Source organism: Typopeltis vanoorti, chromosome 7 (genome assembly GCF_054136105.1).
Source record: "Typopeltis vanoorti isolate ZY-2024b chromosome 7, IOZ_Tvanoo_1.0, whole genome shotgun sequence".
NCBI classification, from domain to species: domain Eukaryota; kingdom Metazoa; phylum Arthropoda; class Arachnida; order Uropygi; family Thelyphonidae; genus Typopeltis; species Typopeltis vanoorti.
This window is the reverse complement of record NC_143555.1, coordinates 85,653,569-85,677,801: the sequence shown is the minus strand read 5'-3', so window position 1 is coordinate 85,677,801 and position 24,233 is coordinate 85,653,569. Positions and strand designations below refer to the sequence as shown.

At 35.8% G+C, this 24,233-nt stretch overlaps 1 protein-coding gene across 2 annotated transcripts in view; it reads left to right on the top strand.

The window, feature by feature from the left end:
• The window catches only part of MICU3 (Mitochondrial calcium uptake 3), a 224,561-nt gene that overhangs the window by 97,620 nt on the left and 102,708 nt on the right, over positions 1–24,233 (top strand). The window lies entirely within an intron of this gene.

Sequence of the window (24,233 nt, the reverse complement as noted above, 5' to 3'; positions counted from 1 at the left end):
CCCATGGTTGTTGATGATGATGACTAGCAGATGGTGAATAGTTGAGAATAATTGCTAAGGCCATTGGATGCAACTTTTGCTCTCCCACACTTCCACCTCTGTCTCATCCTGAATGCACCACTGTTACTTCATCCATGGGCTCACTGCCCTTTGGTGTCCGATGCCTCCTCCACTGTTCTTTGTTCAGTGCACAGTGTCGCAGTTTCTGTACACCCATTCCACACAGTCCTTTAATCTATCCATTCTCTGTATGGTCTACCTCTTCTGTTTACACCATCCATAATATCGAACATGAATGTCTTTATCTTCCAGTCCTCACTCATTCTGCAAATGTGTCCAAATAATTGCAGCTTCCATTTTATAATCTTTTGCATTAGATTCTCCTTTGGTTGTATCTCCAACGGAGCTCTTCATTTGTGACTTTTTGTATTCATCCTATTCTCAGAATATTCCTGTAACACGTTCTTTCCAATGCCAAAATCCTTTTTCTTGATTCCATATTATTACCCATGTTTCAGATCCATACAGACCACTGCTAAAGATGCATGTTTCCAGTACTCTTAGTTTTGTTTGCAGACTGATCACTTTACTTTTCCAGATGTTATCCATGGTCTTCAGATTTGTTCTTCCCTTTGCAATCCGGAACTTTATTTCTTTTTTACAGTCTAAATCATGTCATTTTACTTCCCAAATATGTGAATTGTTCTACATTTTCTATATCAATTCCATCCACTCGTATCTTTTGTTTCATGTTCTTCTCACTAAATACCATTGTGTTTGTTTTTTTAACCTCATTTAACAGTTTCAATGTTTTTTTGTAGTTCTCTTTCACCTTCTTCAATAATAGCAATGTCATCTGCAATTCTCATATTGTTATTTCTCATCCCATGCACTAATGTTCCTTTTGCATCTTCCTTCATTTTATCCATTGCTCTTTCTAAATGTGCGATGAAAATGCTTGGTGATATTGGGTCCCCCTGTCTAGTATCTCTGCTTGTTTTAAACCATTTCCCCAAATCATCACCTATTCTAACTGTTGCAGCTGCATTCTTATAAACATCTTTTAATATAGCTATTAGTTTTCTGTCAATTCCATAGGATTCTAGCTAATGTCACTTTCTGGTCAATACTGTCAAATGCCTTCTGAAAATCAACAAAGCAAGTATATATGTTTTTGTTTTTTCTCCTAGCTTTCTCTGCTATTAACCGCATTGTCAAAATCTGTTGAATTCTGACATTGTCGAAATCTGTTGAAGTTCTATCTTTCCTAAATCCTGCTTGCTTGTCTGCAAGGTATGCTTCAAATTGTGTTCTCAATTTTCTGTCAATATCATCATCATCACCATAACCTTACCAAGATGAATTGTCAAGGCTATTGTTCTATAATTTTTACATTCTAGCTTATTTCCTTTCTTGTATAATGTCACTAATATTGATTTAACCCATTCCTTTGCCATTTTCCCTTCTTTCCATACCATATTACATAGTTGGTGCATTTCTGTAACCATACTTTTGCCACCATATTTAATTGTTTCTCCAGTGATGTTATCATTATCAGGACTCTTGTTGTGTTTTGGCCATCCTATTGCTTTTTCTACCTCTCCTCTTAAAATGTCTATATCATCATTACATGGTGGTGATATCTGCTCCAATTCTTCAGTCAGTTTCCCAACGCTATCTAAATCTAGTTTTTCTTATTATAACTCACTACACTATTTTGTCCACTGCTGTACAATCTTATCTTTACTCATCAATATTTTACCTTTTCATCTTTAATTCTGGTCTGTTTTGGTTGCCACCTTCTATTAATGGTTATTCACCTCCCTAGTTTTATGCTCTCCTATATGTTCTATATTATTGCATTGGGCTTCTAATCATTTTATCGTATCCTTTCTGACTGCTTTATTTACCTCATTACACATTCTTCTATATTGTGCCTCTATTTGCTCTAATGTATCCCTTCTTACCTTCAACATTCTTTTCTCCTGTACTAACTTCAGTGTTTCTTGTCTAATTCATGTGTTGATCTTCTCTTCTTCTGGTACTGTTTCTTCAGCTGCATCTTCTATCGTCTTTATTACTTCTTTCACTCTTAGATTCAAATTTTTTTCTTTGTCCACACTTTTAAGTTTCTCTTCTAACACTGTTCTGTACCTTCTTCCTATTTCTGCTTCACTTATTCTTGCTGTATCTCTTCGTTTCTGATGATGGGGTTTATATTTTCTTATTAATTTCAACTTGATGTTTGCAATCACTAAACTATGATACGAGTCTATATCCGCTCCTTGAAAAGTTTGACACTGCTGTACTGATGTTATCCATCTTCTTTTAATCGTAATCATATCGATCATGTTCTTGGTTTTCCCATCATTTGTCACGTCCATTTCCTACAGTCCTTTTGTTGGAATCTTGTGTTACAGATAATCATCTCGTGGTCCACATCAAATTCTAACATTTTTTCGCCTAGTTCATTTCTTTCTCTGAAACCATATTTTCCCATGATGCTTTCCCAATCATCATTATCAATTCCGACTTTAGCATTCCAATCTCCTTCAATGATTAATACCTTGCTTTGGTATTGTTTCTGTTGTCGCTGTCAGATCTTTGTAAAATAAGTCAATATCCTCATCTGTGCTGTCAAATGTGGGTGCATATATCTGGACTATTGATATATTAAATGGTTTTGCTTGAAATCTTGCTACTATGATTCGTTCATTGACTGGTTTGTATCCTAACAGTGTTGCTCTCTAGCTCTTTTGTTAAGAAGGAAGCCAACTCCTGTTTCGTGCTTGGTGTCATGCCCTTACCATATGACTTCGCATCCATTTATCTCTTGATGATGTCCATCACATCTCCGCCAGTCCTAATATATCATACCGATATCTCTTAATTTCCTTGTGAAGTAGTTCTAGTTTTCCTGACATCCAAAGTGTCTCTGCATTCCATGTTCCTACTGATAGTAGTTCTGTTCGTTTCAGTTTCTGTTTCCTTTCGGTATCCCACATTTAAATCCAACCCCCGATCACTCGATTAGTATCATGGGCCTTGTTTATTTGGGTGATGTCCGAGCTGGCATGTTTTGGCTGTTGATTGTATAGGCATTAGATAACAATCGTGTTTTTTCTTTACAGTCAGAGCATCGACACTCATCTGACCGACCCTCTTGCTCTTTTATCCAGGCTTGGGACTGGCATGAGATCCTAAGGATCCCATGGCAGAGTTTCTTCACTGTTACTTCATCTCAAGATAAAGCTGAAATCCTGACATCACTCTTTTCCTCCTACATAGATGGTCAAGGGAAATGACATCCTATCATACCACAATTCAAGCACCATATGCTTCCTATAGATTTTCGACAAAAACTCATTAGAAAACTACTCAATAGCTTGGATACTAAAAAGTCTTCTGATCCTGATGACATCCCCCCAATTATTCTCAAATATTGTGCTCCAGTGCTAACACCTGTCCTGCATCATCTCTATAATTTATTATACACATCTAGTACTTATCCCAATACATGGAAGCAATCTCATATCCATCCTATTACAAAAAAAATAGATGATAGAAGTCTATCATCAAACTACTGACCAATTGCTATCACCTTTGTCCTCTCCAAAGTAATGAAGATAGTCATCAATAACCAACTCCTCTGTTACTTAGAGGCCCATGAATTAATCAGTACCCACCAGTACAGATTCTGCCATTCAATATCCACAACTGAACTTGTAGCTTACATCACCCACCACTGGACATGTACTATGGAAAAAAATTTGGAGAAACTTGTGCTGTCACCTTGACATTTCCGAAGTTTTCAACCGTGGGTGACATCGAATCCTACTAAACAAATTGCCATCCTCTATAATTGGGTAGCCAGCTTTCTCTCTGGTTGCTCTCTGCAAGTCATAGTAGATGGCTCCCCATTTCAAGCTTCACCACGAACGTTGGAGTGCCTCAAGGTTGTGTCCTATCACCTAATCACTTTCTCCTGTACATAATTAACCTACTCACAACAACCACTAATCCCATCCACAGCTTTGCAGATGACCGTACTCTCCACTCATCCCACTCATTTGACAAATCATGCAGTACTCTGACATCCCAGGCTACAAGATCCTCTACAAATAGTGCCTTACACATTGATCTAAATACAGTCCTTCAGTGGAGCGAGAACAACCTTATGTTCAATGCCACCAAAACACAGGCTTGCCTTTTCTCGTGCAGAAGAGATTCCAACTCATTTACCATTTCCCTCAGTAATGCACAAATCACAGACAAGATCAGATCTCTTTGCTTGGACTAATGTTTACCTGCAGTCTTTCCTGGCATAAACACATCACATTAGTAGCCTCCTCTGCATCCAAGAAACTTGGCATTCTCTTTCATTCAGGAGTCTGTTTTACACCCATCCAACTCTTTACTATATACAAATCCCAAATCAATCCATGTTTAGAATGCTGCTCATGCATTTAGGGTGGTGCACCTAAAACTTACCTTAAAATCCTTACCATCCAAAGGCATGCAGTTAGGCTCATAGATGATCCCTCTCTTACGACTCACTTCAATCTCTGTCTCACAGGCATAGTGTTTCAGCACTCTGTCTATTCTATAGGTACTTCCATGGTCACTGTTTACGTGAATTGGCTGCCATCATTCCTCCACTTTCTGTTGCATCTGTTAATACAAGAGCTGAAACTGCTCAGCTCCCCTTTACTGTGCAACTGGAAACACACCAAACCTGCTTCTATTCATTTTCTTTTATTCTGTCCTCTAGAACAGCCTTTCTCAAGAAGTATTCCAAAAACTACAACCTGAAGCTCTTAAAAAAAAAAAAAAAAAAGACATCAATAAGCTTCTATCTCAGTCCACTTCTGCAATCCCACACATGGCAGTGATGTGCCTATAGGTCCCTCAACCTCTCTGATATGGGATCAATATATATATATAGAAGATGTTTTTTTTTTTTAATTTCTGCAACAATGATAAGTTATTACTTCAACTTTATATTTATCTAAAATATTTATTGACTTCACTTTGAGTGTATTTTAATTAAATAGCATAGATGAGCATGTCTTTTAATTCTCTTTACATTTAATTGTTAAATTAATTCATGTGCACTAGCAAAACAATAGAGGCACTAAGCCTTTTGTTTAACTTTGCCTGAACAGTTTTGTATGCTATAATAGATTTAGTTTAATCCTTTATCCCAGTGAGAGCAAACAAAGTTTGCGCCTGAAAATATCTTCAGGACTAAATATAGTGTTGTACTATCTTATCCAGTAAGTAGTTCAACACCAAGGCAACTCGTGGCAAAGGTGGAGCAAGCTACCAGGCACTTCTAACCCAGTATCTCCCATAATGCAAAACACATTTCCTATGTGGATTTGTATGCTGTTGTGTGTATGTGTTTGAGTGAGTGAGATGCATTCATTGGCAAATGCAAGTAGTTTGTGGGTAAAAGGGAATGATGCAGTAAGAATTTGTCAATAATATTTTTAATCAGGCAGATACAGGAATGAGGTTGAATTGAATGCCAGCAGAATTTCAATTGAAGGAACACATGAGCAGACATAGCTGACATACACAAGAAATAAAATGAGTATGAATGAAAGAATTTATTATTATTACCATTGTTATATCATCTGAGACCTCCAGGGAATCAAGGGCTCATTGATGGAGGCTGTACATCACCCAAACCAGTTGTCATACATTCCCTTAAACTCATTCACACTAGATTTATTCACTACTTCAACAGGCAAACTATTCTACTCACTCACCGCTCTATCTAGCTCTTACCCCTTTCTTAACCACGAACAAACTTAACTTCCATGGATGCTCTAAGTTCTCTCCCCATCTTCCATATAACGAAAAATTTCATTAGATGATATCCTGTAACACCCATTTAGAAGTTTATAGACTCTGGTTAACAGGAAAAAGAGAGGTGATACGATTATCACCTCTCTTTCTTCTTTTAACCAGAGTCTATAGTCCATATACTTGCAATCTGTCCTCATAATCTAAATTCCATAATTCTGATATCTTTATAACTCTCTTTGCATCTTTTCCATAACTTCTTTATTTTCTTGGAATCCAGGAGATCAAATCTGCTCACTGTAGTCAAGGTGTAGTCTTATCAAGGCTTTGAAAAGAAGCAAAATGACTTCCTTATCCTTACATGTCATGGTTAGCTTCAGCATTGCAATTGTCCAATACAACTGCAGATACAACTTTGAGTTATATTTGCAGTTTTTGCTATGTAACCTTTGAACTTCAAATTCATGTCCACCATGAATTTATGCTAAAATCCCTAGCCTTATCAGTTTCTTGGCACAACCCCACTAATATAATATGCCATTGGAAATCTCATCGTGCCAAGTTCATAACTTTACACTTACTAACATTGAATTGACAGCCATTTTCATTTGTCCACAATGATACCTGCATGAAAGAGAGAGAGAGAGAGAGAGAGAGTGTGTGTGTGTGTGTGTGTGTGTGTGTGTGTGTGTGTGTGTGTGTGTGTGTGTGTGTGTGTGTGTGTGTGTGTTAGAGAGAGAGAGAGAATGAATGAAGTTTGCAATAAGAAGTTATAAATTTCAATTCTTTGATAGGCATTTCATAAATATGTGAAGGCTGCAGAGATTTGAAAAGTGTATAAGTATTGAGGAAAGTAAGCAGGGAAATAATAACATACACAAGAAAAGAAGCATGGTGAGAAATGACATAAAAGGGTATAAAAAAAACAAAAAACGATATGGTATTGTATAATACCATATCAAGCAATGAAAGCATGTTTTCTAGGCATGAAGGTTTGTGATGTGACTGAAACTATACATAAACAAATAGAACAAGTGGAAGATGTTTGTGCTGGCAGAACAAATGAAAGACAGTAAGTTTAGTATGAGATAAGTTTAATAAGGAATGAAAGAATTTGGAAGAGGTAAAAAGAAAAGCAAAATGGTCAAGATGATGGGCTTATTGCCAGCGTATGATGGGATTGAACTAAGAAGGCGAGCTGTGATTGTGAGTGATTCATTGAGCAAGATGTGGATGAAATGGGTTTATGAGTGGGCAAAATGCTTAGATTTAGAAGTTACATTTCTTACTTGAAAAGAAAAATGGTTAAGTCATCACATTAGATGACTGCAACATGAAGAGAATATAGTGATTGTGATGATGATAGTGCAAAAAGATAGTACTAGGGTGACCTGAAGAACAGTAGGAATATTTTTGCCATGCAGGAAAAGCTGTGATGAGTACAGCACAAAGGAAGGAAAGTTTGTTGAAGAATCAACTCTTGTTACTTATTTGAATGGATTAGAATTTAAAGAGTTGCTTAAATATCCACCAGCCTAGTGGTTGGTTATCTATCATGCATGTTCAGTAATACCAGAAGTATCAGGACTAGAAACAAGGGGTGTGTGGAGAGGTAGCACCTTAATATTGATGTCAGCCACTGATCTCAGGGTCAGGATGTTAGGCTCTGGTCCTCACATACACTCAACTCTCATTTATGGATCCAAGAAGTTGGTAGTGCACACTAGCGGCCACACCCCGGTAAACTGCCTCGGCTGGCAGACTAAACTAAGTGAGAGTATCAGCAATATAGAATGCTGTAAATAGGGAATGTCACCCTTTATGTGCACAGTCTGGAATGGCCAAGATGGCAGAAGAATCAACACTGACTGATCAAGGGCATGACAGCAAGATGTGCAACACATTGAGGGCACACTCCTGACATCTAAGGGACTTGTGGCTAGCCGTCGTGGAAGAGATCGGAGCCTCACCACGTATTTATCCATTGTCAACCATGAAACACACCATGTCACAACATGAAGTTAGAGATGTGGTTGAGACCCCTGCAACCATCAGCTCTTATAGCTACAGGGAAGAAGAGCTTGAAACCGGGAATTGTAAGACAAGAACTACTAAGATAGTGTATGAAGATTATATCCCAAACCCTCCAGGGAGGATATTTTCCGATGTCTCTTGTCTGAAAACCAGGAGCAATCTCTTGAAAATAGTAACATGGAACGTCAGAACACTCTACGAGGCAGGCAAATTAGATAACCTACTCCAGGAATTAGAAGTGATGAAGGCCAATATTGCAGGTGTCAGTGAAGTTAGGTGGACAGATACAGGCATAATAAGAAGAAAAAATCACACTATAATCTTCTCTGGCAGTGACTTATACCTTAATGGAGTAGCACTTGTCCTAAGTAATAGAATTGCAAAATCTCTACAGGGATATTGGCCCATAAATGACAGAATCATAACAGCCAAAATAACTGCACAACCATTCGACCTGTATATTATCCAAGCATATGCACCAACCCAAGATCACCCAGATGAAGAGTTGGAAGAACAATTTTATGAAGACATCCAAACTGCAATCTCCAGTGCTAAGTCAGATGATGTTATTATAATGATGGGCGACCTATTTGCAAAAGTGGGCTCAGAAAAAATCTCATTTTGCATGGGAAACCAAGGGCTTGGAATCAGAAATGAAAGATGTGAAAAGATTAATTCAATTCTGTGAAACCAGTGATCTAATAATTGCCAACACACTGTTTAAACATCCTCCCAGAAGACTATATACCTAGAAAAGCCCTGGAAACATCTATAGAAACCAAATTGACTATATCATAATAAGCAAAAGATTCCAAAATGCAATAACACAAACAAAAACATATCCTGGAGCAGACATAGGATTGGACCACAACCCAGTGATTGCAAAAATCAAAGTAAAACTTAAGATACCAAGCCAACCATTCATAAGAGAAACTTATAATTCAGACTCGCTTAACAACCAAGAAGTTAAAGACTGTTTTATAAAAGAATTCACAAAATCCCTTAACAAGTCTGACACCACAACTCACACAGAAAATAGAACACCAATTGATGAAATTAACATGAACTGGCAAATATTCAAGAATAGCATCAATGAAGCAGCCAAAAATACACTCCCACAATTAAAAAGGAAAAGGAATAAAACTTGGATGAATGAAAAAATACTGACGTTGATGGAACAAAGAAAAAAGTTAAAGAACAAACCTGAATATAAAAGCATGAATAAAGAAATAAAAAAGAATGCAGTAAAGCCAAAGAGGAATGGATTAAATATAAATGTATAGATATAGAAAACCTTGCATGGTTTGCTGTATTTGTCCTGCTTGTCATTTCTCTGATCTTTTCATGCATTTCTCTGCTTCTGTGTTTTCTATCAAGGACTCAAGAGACCATATTCTAATGGATAAAAAAGAAATCATGGAAAGATGGATTGAATACACAAGGAAATTATATGAACAACAAAGAAATGATATTCCTGAAACAGACTGATTTAGAAGGACCATCCATTTTACTCTGTGAAGTTGAAAATGCTGTCAGAAAACTAAAAACCACATAAAGCTGCAGGAATAGATAACATCTTAGCAGAATGGTTGAGGGCTCTCGATGAAGGAGGACTGAAATTTCTAACGAAATTATGCAATAAAATATATGAGACTGGATTTCTACCCAAAGATATTCTATCTATCCTAATGGCTTTAACAGGCCTTTAAGGCCCACAACCTTCCAAGCATGCTTGGATTTCGCAACCGAAATACGAGGATAGAATGGTCACTCCTATGCCTCAAGGTATTCTTGGCTGTATCCATGTGTGTTCACGGGGCTGGTTTGCCTGCTTGCGGGATGAAAAACACCAGATAAACTGGCGGAAAAAACCCTACTGCCCACGCCCAAGACCGGCTAACTTGGCTATGGCTGAGGAAGATCCTTCAGCTCCTCACGTCTCCGACGGGAATCGAACCTAGGACACTCCTTTCCCAGGCATATGGTTGCGAAGCGTAAAGCCACTAGGCTAACCGCGCGGACACCCAAAGATATTAATCACTCAATTTTCGTTCCAATTCCCAAAAAAACAAAAGCTACAAGATGTGAAGAGTTCAGGACAATCAGCCTCATCAGTCAAGTATCAAAAGTCCTCCTATACGTTATTCTTGAAAGAAATAAAAGAAAAATAAACATAGAAATAAATGATACACAAAGAGGCTTCAAGGAAAATGTAGGTATAAGAGAAGGTATTTTCAATGTCAGAACCATCATAGAAAGATATCTAGATAAACAAAAAGATGTGTACCTCTGCTTCATAGATTACAAAAAGGCATTTGACAATGTCCAACATGAACAATTAATTGAAATCCTTTCAAAAATAGGCATGGATGGAAAAGACATTAGGCTATTAACTAATCTTTACTGGAAACAGACTGCATTTTAGAGAATAAATAAGAGACCTCAGAAGAATTCCCAGTTCAGAAAGGTGTGAGACAAGGCTGTGTCTTTTTGCCGATTCTCTTTAACCTCTACACAGAAGAAATATTTAATAAAATTAGTAACCTCAAAGGAATCACTGTAGGGGGCAGAAATATTAATAACCTAAGATATGCAGATGACACGGTTCTTCTAGCTGAAAACAAATATGACCTCAAAACTCTTATAGATGAAACCCTCAAGTATAGTGAACTGTATGGCCTCATTTTCAACTTTAAAAGACAGAAATCATGATAATTTCAAGAGAAAAGAAAATATCAAAAATATGCATCAATATAAAAGGAAATAAATAATAAATTAGAACAGGTGCAAAAATACATATACCTTGGACACTTGATCACAGAGAATGGCAGGACAGAAGATGAAATTAGAAAAAGGGTTGAAATTGCAAGGTCAACTTTCAACAGTATGAAAAATCTACTAACATCTAGAGAATTAAATTTGAAAACAAGACTAAGAATCTGCAAATGCTACATATGGTCTACATTATTATATGGAGTAGAGACATGGACACTCTCCAATCTGAGTGTGAAAAAACTGGAGGCCTTTGAAATGTGGATGCTGCGAAGAATTATAAGAATATCATGGAAAGACAAAAAGACAAATGAAGAGGTACTAGAGATGGCAGGCATAAACAGGAGCCTGATGAAAGAAATTAAAAAGAGAAAAGTCAGATATTTTGGACATATTCTGAGACATAACTGCCTACAAAGGACACTTCTCGAAGGAACTGTTGAGGAGAAAGAGGAAGACAAAGGCTGGAGTGGATGAAAAATATAGAAGACTGGACCTATTTCTCATATGAGGAATGCAGTAGAGAGGCACAGAATAGGACATGGTGGAGACACATGGTAGTCATTCTCCTGGAGAGAGAAGACACCTGACAGGACAGGACAGTGGTTGGTTATCTGTCATGCATGTTCACTAATACCAGAAGTATCAGGACTAGAAACAAGGAATTTTTAGGATTGGTAAATTACAGAAATAAAAAATTATTGGCATTAGCGAGATCTGGTTGATCGAAGAGAAAATTCTATTCCTTATAGGAATAAAAAGGAGGAGTATTGCTAATGATTGCAGATGAATTGAATCCAACTGGAATAGAGAGAGATGATGGTGATAGTATGATGTATATCTCAAACAATGGGTTTGAGATTTACAAAGTAAGGATTTGTGAGACAAAATACATAGTTGGATGCTGCTGGGTTTGAATCAGAGTTATCTGAAAAGATTAACATTGCATTAAATGTAAGGTTATGCATTGTGTACTAAAATGTACTGCAGACTGGGTATTATATTAATGTAAGTTTGCTACAAGTGGTTGAGGAAACTAGAGACTTGGGGTCACGTGATAGTGTGCTAAGATTTAGAGGCTACGTTGCTTATCTGAAAAGAATAATAGTTATTACATTAGATGACTGCAGTATGAAGAGAATATGGTAATTTTTTGTAATAAGTATTTAAGTATTCTCCTATTTTACAAGGCTTCAGAAAACAACATCTTGACTATTATCTCAGGTATGGTCAAATGGTTTCCATGGGCATGAGGAAATAATCGAAAAGATCCAGCATTAGGTAACCAAGATGACGTTTAAAATTTTGCATGTGAAGGTACTATATAACGTCTGTGAAATTTGTGAAGTATGAGGAGGAAAGAAGCTATGATAGAATCATACAAGTTAGTGTGTGTGTGTGTGTGTGTGTGTTACAACAGTATAGATATAAGAGAAATTTTGTAACTTGTAAGTTCTAGGAGAACTTAGTAGATGAGTCAGGATGTTATCAGGAAGCATGTGAGGCTTAGGTTTCTCTCATAGTATGTAATGAGTGCATGGAACAAGCTACTAGTGTACATTGAGAAGAGATCAGTGAGCGGTATGATACGTATTTAGCCATTGTATAACCTTCAAAGCACTCTTTCTCATAACATCAGTTAACCCATTATTTTTTCATCAGCCTTTGCAATTATGATACTTTTGCTTCCATCTAATCTTTGAACTGCTATTAATTTACCAGTCTAGTTCGCCAACATACGAGATGTGACTATTAAATAATGAGACTGCAAAATGTGGTTTATTATTACAATTGTACCACTTAATTGTTATCCTCTTCAACATACTCCCCTCCTCTATCTATATACTGTTGCATACGAATTTTCCATTGTTCGAAGCAGTGCTGCAAGTCATCAGGTGTTATCTGCTTCAGTAGCGCTGCTATTTTCTCCTTTACCTCATCCACTGACTGAAAATGGGTATCCTTCAATGCGGATTTCAAATTTGGAAAAAAGGTAAGAGTCACATGGAGCTAAGTCTGGTGAGTAAGGTGGATGGTCCAACACTGGGATCTTCTTATCAGACAGATACTGCTTTATAGACAGTGGGCTGAAGCGTTGTCCTGATGTAGAATCAGGACAGTGCTCCAGATCGGGGTCTCTTCTTCCACATTCGTTCTCTCAGCTTGGCCAGAACCTCAAGGTAATAATGTTGGTTAACTGTCTGACCCTCTGGTGCCCATTCAACCATTAGCATGTCATTGATATAAAAAAAAATGATCAGCATTGCCTTCAGTTTTGACTTTCTTAATTCTTGCTTTTTTCATTCTCTGTGATGCAGGAGTTTTCCAGTGCATCGATTATCTCTTTGTTTCTGGATCATACTGGAAAATCTACATCTCATCACATGTGATGATCTTCTGCAAGTCCGGTTCTGCTGTCAGCCATTCCATGATGTCAGTGGAAAGTTGTTTCCGGACATCTTTCTGCTCCTGACACAAGTTTTTGGGAACCATTTTGGCGTAGACTTTGTTCATGTTCAATTTCTCATGCAAAATTTGTCGTACAGTCTCCTTATCAATGTGCACCATGTCTGCTATCATCCGAATGCTTAATTGGCGATCGTTGCAGACAATTTCATTAATTTTTGCAACGTTTTGTTCAGTGCTGCCGTGACGGGGCTACCCGGTTGTTCGTCATCTTTGATGCTTTCTCAACCTTCAGCAAAGCATTTGTGCCATTCAAACATTCGCTCATATGACATTACATTATCACCATACACCTCTTGCAACAGTTTCAAATACTTGGTCAGCAATTTCTTCATTTCACAAGGAATTTGAGATTAATGTGATTTTAATGTTAGACATTATTCCAACAAAGTGACTTCACACGTGTTTCTTTTATAACTGCCTACAGACTAACTATGAGCAACAGCGAATAATGCTTATCTCAACTGCTTCTAGAACCTTCAAGGTCATTCACGTCATAAGTGCATCCCACTGCTACGAGTACACGATTCACAGTGCACCTTGTCTCATTATTTAATAGCCACACCTCATATCTGCTCTCCAGCCAGCAGGCCGTGGATTTGAATCTCTCGCTGGAGGCATGGATGTTTTTTGTGAATGTCTTTATGTGGTATGTGAAATTCGATTTCCAGGTGTGAGAGCACCACACTTTTGATTGGAGGCATGAAGTGATTTTGAAAAAAGTTGCATGTTTGGTCTCCAAAATAGGATTATAAATTAAAGATGCCAAGAAATTATATTCTTGGTTTATTACTTTATCCAAGTGTAAGCAAACAAAGTTTGCACATGAAATATCTTCATGACTGGACTACTTTATATATATATATATATATATATATATATATATATATATATATATATATATATATATATAGCTAATGACTTCACATCAGTTGCCCTAGTACCCCATAATGCAAAGCAACCTTCCCTTTCAAACATGTATAATGCTATACATTATGGGAAAGGCCATTACCCAGACAGGTATCAACCTTTATTGTGATCTCATCAGTGGGACCAGATTCAGAAGAAATACCAAGATTGAAATAATGCAGAAGTTATATATTTTCCATATACAGGTAGTGAAAAGTTGTATCACCTTATTATTAAAATAGTCTGGATCAGAGATGTTGAAAGTTTTTTCCCATTTGGTTATACTATATATTAAACATCTAGACCAGTGGTGGCGAACCTTTTTATGTGCGTGTGCCAAAAGTTTACAAATCAAGTTGCTGACATGCCGGCACATGCCAAATATTAATATTTACAAATCAAGTTGCTGACGTGCCGTGAAGTTTTTAATAGGGGAAAATTTAATACAAAATTGATTACAGAATTTTATTGAGACAAGTTTAAAAATTAACATAGAATTTCATAAAAATGAACTTATAATTTGGAATACACATTGTCGTATACAAATCAATATCAACCTATTATCAATTTATTAATTTATCAATATCAATATATCAATTATTAATGAGATTTTTGCTGTTGTACATTAGATGCCAAATGCTTTATATCAGGTTCATATTTTGTCACTGTTTAGTAATACACACGATGAATGAGATTCATCAGTCATTCTATTCTTAAACTGTCTTTTATAATATTCATTTTGAAAAATAATGACTCACAACCATATGTAGAGGAGAAAATTGATAATATAGCCATCGCTAGTTTTTTTAAACAACAAAAGGTTTCAGGAATGGCATTCCAGGTTTTCAATATTTCCTCTTCTGTATTCTTTTTAATTGCGCCCAATAATCGATCATTTTCCATTATTTCTAAGTCATTTCTCAAATCGACAAACTTTTGTTTCCATATAGAACTAGATTGAAAATCGATTAATTGCATTTCTATATCTTCCAAATTCAGCCACTCGAAAATCTCCAAATTGAGTTTATCTGCTGATGTTGTGTCTGGATGCAAAATAAATTTTGATGTCTCTGCAAATTGCCTGAACTGCATATGTAAACCTGCCAATGTATAATACAATGAAAACCCAGAACTGAATGTCCAATACGTTTGGTAAATAAATTGACAAATCCATTTTCCTCTCCAGTCATACTGCGAGCACCATCAGTAGTTACTGATACAATTTTGAAAGGATTTATATCTCTTTCAGCAAGTGCATTTACAACTGCATTGCAAATATCTTTCCTTTTGTTGTTGTTGCTAATGATGTTCAACTTATCAATTCTTCTTTGATATTATTCCCAACAGAATAACGAATAAAAATTGCTAAACGAGCTGATCAAGTTATGTCAGTACTCTCATCAAGACAAAGAGAAATTAAATCAGAAGATTTTATATCTTTTTTTGCTGATGAATTATATTTTTAGCCATTTCTATGATTATGTTTCTAGCCAAAGGCATATCTTTTATTCTTTGAATAATTTTTTCCTTGTTTTCAAAATCTTCAAAGAGAACTGGTGCACATTTTAACCATGCTTCTTTTATATATTCTCCATCACTAAAAGGTTTCCCGTGTTTAGCAGTTATATTTGAGGCAAAAAAAAACTAGCAGCAGTTATATTTGAACGACTGCCAATAAATTTCGTTACGGTTATTGACTGAATATTCCTATTTTTAATTGCCCGAGCAATAAATTCTTTCTGTTTGTCCTTGCTTTCTCAAGGAGTGATTTATGATTTGTCTCATAATGCCGTTTTACTGATGACGTTCTGCACACAACTGTCCTGGAACATAAAACACATATTGCTTTATTGTCTTTGTTAATCATGCCATACTCTTCAGTCCACCAGCTTTGGAAGACTCTGCTGCTTGACTGTGACAATTTTCGTTTTCTATTTTCGCCAGCCATGTTCAGTAGAACTGTAACAAAATAACTTAAAACTTAAATCAAATGCATTTTTTATAGTTTCAAAAAATCAACATTTTATTATATGCCTAAATTAAATTATCTTTATAATTCCCATTTACAGTAGCAAAAACAAAACAGTGCACATCATATGCAACAATAATGCACTTGCCGCTGCTTATTTCTACCTACTGGGTGGATGCTTGGTGTGGAATGCATAATAGACGCACGTGCGATTAGAAAAGGGAAAAAGTCAGGGAATCCTAAGGACCAGTCGTTCTCAATTCTTTTTCTTTAAGACTGTATTTTTACTGTATTTATATTTATTCTTACTGTATTAGAGGGCTCAGTCCCAACAAACTTACTCGTAAATACCATTCCCATTTTTTTAAAGTTCATACATTAAACTAATGTTTAATGTTGGATTTAATATCCACTTATTTATATAATTTTGTATCGCCGATGTGAAGCCTTGTGGCTATTTATTTTAGTAAATAAGTATTAATAATTAATTATGGAATAATCATAAAGAGTATTAGTACACGTATGTATATGGTTTAGCATGTTGAGAAATATAAAAATACGCATTTAAATTAGTTATCAATCACAGGACTAATGCTACAATATTGTAGTTTCCTCAGGCCAACATCATTAAATTAACTTGTGGTAAGTTTCATTGACATATCCCATTCTGATCACCAAAAATTTATATTATTCAGTATAAAATTGATTATTGTATTATTAAATTGATTTTAATGATGTTGGTTTGAAAAAAAAAAAAAATGGTAGTGAGAAAAATATTTATGCATTATAACTCACCATAGAAGTCAGCAGAGCAGGGGAAGCTGCAGAAGGATGTCGACTTGCCGTCGAATATAACTTGCCCTCGCGTATAACTGGCACCTCTGATTTCACTTTACGAAAAAAGGCATTAAAACGTTTTGCATATATACCTCCCACACAAAAGCAACATGCCTTACCCAACAGCCATTATATACTATAGATGCAAGAAAAAAAAAATTTGTTTTATTGTATCCCTGAATAAGGCACAGAGGCTTTTGCAGTCTGTGTAATATATTTCTCAACAAATAGTGCAATTAGAGACAGCTGGAATAAAAACGGCACTAACTAATGAATCACATGTACCCCCTCTCACAGAAACTACATTGTATAGATGGAAGCAAAACCATATATTGCCCTGGAAACACAGTATCTAAAACTCTTGTCTACTTTTTCAATTACATGAAATAAGTGTTTTTGATTGCATTTGAAATTCTCAATGTCATTATGACAGATCACAAAGACTTACTTCAAATAAAATTCTACCACGAATTGAAACATGCCATATAATGCTTGTGTGAGTTCCCCTTCCAGCTCAAACGCAAACAAGGCAATAAAAATCAACCAAGGGTTTAAACTTTGTGTGAGTAGGCCCACTGGTAATGAGAAGTTCTGTCGGAACGATAAACGACACCCCGTTGTGAATGTCCTAAAACTAAGAAATATATAGTGGATGTTGTTATGACAGATGCTATGGAATTCGGTTGAAGAGAATTAGCATTTCAACTCAAAAATTGTCGGTTCCATTTGTCTTTAAAGGGTCACGTGATCTTTTGTTAATACCAACCAATAGAATTCATGTCTTCATAGCTGCTCTCTCCTGTAAAACAAAATTTAACTTGTACATATTGTAACAATTAAAAAAAAAGGTTGTATAATTTATAAGCATATAAAAGGATACCATATTTAAATCGTTGAGGTGGCAGCAAAATTCTCAGGTGTGTCACCTCTGGCACGCATGCCATAGGTTTGTCACCTATGGCATGCGTGATTTAGACCATCTGGATCAGATGTTGAAATGTTGAAATCGGATGTTAGATGTTGAAAAAACTTTCAGCATCTGTCTCTGATCCAGAGTATTTTAATAATAAGGTGATACACCTTTTCACTTGTTTGTATATGGGAAATATATAACTTCTGCATTAATTCAACATTGGTATCACTTCCGCATCTGGCTCCCACTGATGAGACCTCAGTAAAGGTCAAAACCATTCTCAATAGTGGCTCAGACTGGTTTCAACCTTTAATTATACATATTAAAATAAAACTTACTCTATCACTTAATGGATACAGCAAGATCTTGATACAGAAAATATTTCATAATTATCATCCCTCTCTCAGATTGCAATCCGATGTTAAAAGAATTTTCATACCCTACCTTAAAGGAACATCTGAATAAATAATAAGGATCCTTCACAGATATAATCTGTATATACCACCTTCAAGCTAGCCCAGAAGTTGTCATCTTTCTTACCACCTATCAAAGATATATTATCACCTCTATCCTTGCCTGGTGTTTATCAAATACCCTGTTCTCGTTATCTTTGCTACTTTAGACAGACTAGCTATTCTGCTACGATCAGAATCCAAGAACATCAAGATTATATAAGATTTTTGGAATCTGAAGGTTCAGGCCTTGCTTCTCATGCCATCGACACTAGAGTTCATTGGAACTGTTAAGTATTAATTTATATTTTCTTCAGAACTTAACATGCATCTTACATTTTGGCATATACTGATATATCAGATGGATAAAGTTACTTGTAGATTACCAGAAACATTAATAACTAAGAATATATTTGTCTACACTTCATGTTGTAATGCATTTACTATAAATAATCCATTGTTTAAACTTTGCTAAATTTGTATAAATACTTGTATGTTGCTGGGAGAAGGCTAATCGGATTAAGTACCGATAGTCAGGAGAAAAACATGTACGTCAAGTACACGTGCATGGTGGAAGGAGAGCGCCCCCCCCACCACCACCAAAGAGCATGCTAGGGGAGATTATGACGCTAGGTGCTGGGAGATGTAAGGTGACGTGAGCAAAGAGGGAGAAATTTAAAGACATAGTAAGGAAGTGTTGGGTGCTGGATTTAAAAAGGGAAGCAGCATCAGCTCAGGGCTTTTTTTCTGTCGTCCTCTTTGCTTGCCAATGTTCGTCCCTGTTCCGTGGAAGGATCATCGAAGCAGAAAGTGTGGAGAATGCTGAGGAGTCCTTGAGAGATCACCAGCTAAGGAATTGCCCAGCAGAGCTGAGTTCCTGATTACCACAGAGACAGCTAAGCCGTGCCGAGGCAGATGACCAGTGAACGACAAGCACCTGCCTTCATCGCCGGAGATATATCCAGTCCAGACCATTCAGTGGGGTAATGCTGACCAAGCAGAACAGAAGGTGGACCTGGAGGTGATGTTATATCGTGATATGTGTGATGTTCTAATAGTTCCCCAGCAATTGGTAAAGTAGAAACTTTAATCTGTTTAGTGAATGTATAAAAGAAGAAAGACTGTGATTATTAGTTGGACATTAAGCTTAGAAGGTTGTAAATTTTATGCAAGGACCTTAGAGATATAGTTTAAGAGGGCAGTGTAACTCTGAGACATGAATGAAGAAATTAGGGTTAATTTTAATGTCAATGAATGAATAACCTTTATTATTGTGGAGTTTAAGCTCATGATTTACCTTTGATAGAATGTTTTAACTGAACTGATACTTATACATGCTAAGACAGAGTAAGAAGGGTTAGATAATTATGTTTTTTATTGAGATTGATATTGAAGCAAGCATGTGCCAAAGTTTATTTATGATATGTAATATGACTAAAGTGTAATTAAATGTTTTCTTTAGATTCAATAGTTGACTTGCCTGATTTTGTTTTCTATTGCACCGCTCACAAATAATCGAACCATGGCGGGAGGTAATTTATAGGGGAGGCTAAGACTGCAAACTAAGTTAGAGATAGATGAGGTTTGAACTCCTTCATATAGTTCAAGAAATTAAAGATAGTGTACTATGCTTAGTTCTGGTTCTTTGATTTTTCTTTGTTCAAAAATCTAGGATTCAGGGTGGCGCAGTATAATAGAAATTTTCCCTGTATCCAAAGATAGAACCAGCAAAGATAGAAAGGAATTCCCATTGTCCATTGGAAAACTCTTTGTCTTCTACACACGTGCAATATCCTTAAAATTGTTAATGGCCCAAAGTAAATGTTGAGACTTCATAAATTAAAGAGTTAATGAAGTATAATTTAGGTTCTAACAGAAAGTGTTAAATTAAAGGATTAATAACGATATAGACATGAAGTAAATAATATAAACAAAGTAAGAAGAATTATAAGGAAGTGGAAACATAACAGAACCACATCAAGATGCTACACTACAGTAGGTTCAAATTTGATCATCTATTTTTGAATTGTGTGAAGGCCTATGCCAGTGATGACGAACCTTTTTACCCAGGTGTGTCAAACATCTTTTTTTTTTTAAATATTGACGTCGTTGATGTGCCACTTGCATATATGCTACTTAATCATAGATGGTGACTTATACGTATCATATTAGGCTATTTATTTAATAGGACATTGATATACAATCTATGAATTCATATTATACAATTAATTTAATAAACTGAAATTATTGAAATTAGTTTTTTTCATCAGAATACCAATATTTTTCAACATCCAAGGTGTGTCAGTGCTGACACGCGTGTCATAGGTTTGCCATCACTGGCCTATGCCACCGTCCTAATCTTAATCGGAAAGACTGTATGTCTAGATATATCCAAGTTTTGGGAAGTGATTGCTGTTAATTGTTTATTTTTAAATTAATTATACATCTATACCCACTTCTCTGAACTTTGTTTCCTTCTACTGTACAGCAGTAACTAAGACACGTGATGTTATATGCATGCTGTGTGACTTGTTCTCGTTTTCATTCATAATTTAAATGTTGTTACCAGTTCTTCTGCCTTCTCTATGAATGAAGCTCATGACATATTAAGTGAAATATATAGGAGTAATAACTTCTATTTAGTTTTCTTTCACATGTATGAAGCCATTATTTAAAACATTATGTAATAAATCTTTCTTTTTCAACTTTTCAAGCTTTCCATCACTGGGTACAAAATGAGGTCATTATCGCTCCAAGTATATACCTGTTTTAGGTTAGCATGTTGTGATTAGTTGGTTACTAAGAGGCATGCTTGAGTACTCTCTAAAAATAAAATTATGCATGTGTATCCTATCCTTTTATTGATCATGTTCATTATAACAAAATCAATGATAATCGGCAAAATAGAAATTTGACATGTCCAGCATGACTCATCAGATGCAAAGGTAAAAAAATACCAAACGAGCACTTTTTTTTTTAATCAAGCTTTGCATATATAAGTATCAACCTTATGTCTGCTGTAGCACACTGCTCCTATCTCTTGAAATTTTTTAAACTTTGTGTCTTTATGTTTATAAGGTGTTTTTCTGTGTCACAGGTGCCATTTACGTTGTTTATTATGTGTAGGTGTTATAGCACGCTCCATTCTTTTTTGCTACCTCCCACCTGTACTAGGAACATGTAACTTAAAAAAAAAAAAAAATATATATATATATATATATATAGCATTCATTTTAACAGCATCACTGGCCTAGTTGGCCAAGTGGTTAACATATCTGCTCTCCAACCATCCAAGCTGCAGGTTCAAATTCTGCCACACGCAATGGATGTTTATCCTTGTCTTTAGGTGGGATATGAATTTACCCTTTGTTTAATCTCTTGAGCAGGGTTTCTGGACTATTGAAAAATAAAATAAGTAAATAATGATAGAATTCCTTAGCCTGCCCAGTATTGTTGTACTATTGGTTTACATCCTTTCATGGGTGGGAGACAAAAGTAAAAATAAAGAATTCATTGTGCACTCCTAGAGAAAGATTTAGCTATAGAAACTAACATTTTCTAGTTATACCACTTTCCCTAAATTAAGGAACAAAGAGAAAAATCAGGATAACTCAAAAACTATGTGAAGAATTTTTATGCAATTCAGTGAAAAACAGTATGATATGAGATGTGAAAGAAAAACCCACAAAAATTATAAATAAATAGTTTAATTCAGTAACAAATGGGTGCATGAAAACAATGGTCAAAAACAAGAGTTCAAAATGAGATTGTCAAAGTGCCTCAATAAAGAATTTGACCACCTTCACAACAATACAGTGCAGTGCTCACAGTAATATTTCACACTGTTTATAACAGTGTCCAGGAGCTCAGTTGGTAATAACAACCATTGCTCTGCAAAGTTCTCATTAGTTCCACAAGGGTTTTTTTGGGGGGAGGATCGAGTGCAGCAACATATCAACCTCAGACAGTATCCCAGACATGCTTAATAAGATTAAGGTCAGGAGACCTGGCTAGCTAGTCCTTATGTATGATAGTTTCTTCTTGAGGATTATTGATCCAGGAGTTTCACTCAATGAAGATAAGCATTATCGTCTTATAGGATAAATGCCTTCAAAACTGCACCCTTATAATGAATGAACATGGGATCCAGGACCTAATTCTCTGTAAGTTGAAGCATTCATGGTTCTGCTGTATATACAGTTCAGTGTGTGTGTCCACCTAACCAGCTGCCTAAACCATACATCACACTACCTCCACCATAAGTGTCCCTTTCGTGGATATGCAAGATGATAACATATCCCTGGTTGGATCTAGTTGATGTGGAGCCTGTCTTATTTGAAATGTTCTCTCCTGTGGCATGAGGGATAGGAGTATGCATGCTACCAGTTGCCTAGCATACAGACCTACACTTTCATGAAAGTTTCTGTGCACAGTTCAAGAAGAGATATCAGTATTTCTGTAGCCAACACAAGGTCAGATCATAGCTGATTTGGGGTAGCATTCATGTTTCAGTGAGCAGATAATCAGAGATATTGGTCACCCACTCCAATTTTAGCCTGTGGCTTTTCTTCACTGTATCCCCTGGATGCTGTTTGTGACTGATGGAATTGGTTCTATGTCTGTGAACCATAGAACAACTCACATGCAACTATCTGGCTACCTCCCTCTGAAAAAATACATAAAATGGAAAACTATTTCATATATATACTGAAATGGTTTTATATATGACCATTTAGTTTTTTATATAACCCAGTATGTATGTATATATATATATAAATGAATTTAAATGACTATATCAAGAAAGAAAAGTTTAATGTAAAGATACGACTAGTTTCGTTGAAAATGCAACTTCTTCAGGTATCACAGGCAAAGAATTAAATAAAAAATAACAGACATGATAAAATACATTAACAGATCTAGTATAAAACACACAAGTACATTTAAAAACAGGAATGCGTGCTTGAGTTCCAAATGAAGTTGACTTCGTGCGTGAGCTGACACGAGTGCGCCAGTATTGGACAGTGGCAATGTGTGCATCAAAAATATTGTAGCCAAGGCTATTATTAATATGAGATGAATCAAGTGATGTTTCTCTAGATTCAACCATTCTTCTTTCAAGTTCATCATAGCTAGAAGTTTGTGGCCAGTTTACAAGGTGTTGGCAGCCTTCATCCAAGTTGATAGAGAAGAGAACATGGCTAGAGAGAGCGCTGGCCCTGGTTCTGTTGTAGGAAAATGTCTCTTGGGTGTTCTTCCATGCGTAAAAGGATGGATTTAGTTGTCTGGCCATAGTATGGTTTGCCACAATCACACAAAATCTTATAGACTCCTGGATACTGAGTAGGAAGATGTTTCATTTTAGGTCTACTTAGTATGGATCGAAGTTTAGGAAACGTAGTGAAGCAAGTTCTAATGTTGAATTTCTGAAGCATTTTGGCTATTTAAATAAATACCTAATCTACCTAGTTAGATTAGGTATTTGTTGAAAGTAGACCTGCTTATTACTTTATATTTGAAATACTGTAAATTTATTATAATATTCAGTGATAAAGTTTTTTTTCTTAAAAAATGTGTACAAAAAAGGGCATGTGTCTTATACGCTGGCAAATACGGTATTTAAATCAGACTGTAGTGGCAAATTAGGCAAAAACAAATTATATGTCAATCTATACAAAAATCAAAAATGAGTAACTTCATTCAGCACAATAATTTTTGACACACTTTATCAAGTAGTGGTACAACAGTACCACAACTTGATAAAGCCTTCAAATTATTATATGAATTTGTTATAGATATCATGATAAGTCTCTTGAAATTGAACAAAAATATTTAAAACTAAATTCCAAATCTGAACAATTTCTCAAACTATTATGTCATATGTAAGCAGTTATAAGAGTCCACTTACCTTGTGTTTATTTTTTTGTCATTTCTTCTGCAGAAAAGGTTGTGAAGTGCTTTCATTTAGTGCTTTCAGTGGGAAAAGGCTTAAATAATCTGGGATGCTACTCAAGAAACCAAAGATGACTTTATCAAGTCTTTTCAGGCTTTCAGTAAGCAGGGTGCAAGTTTC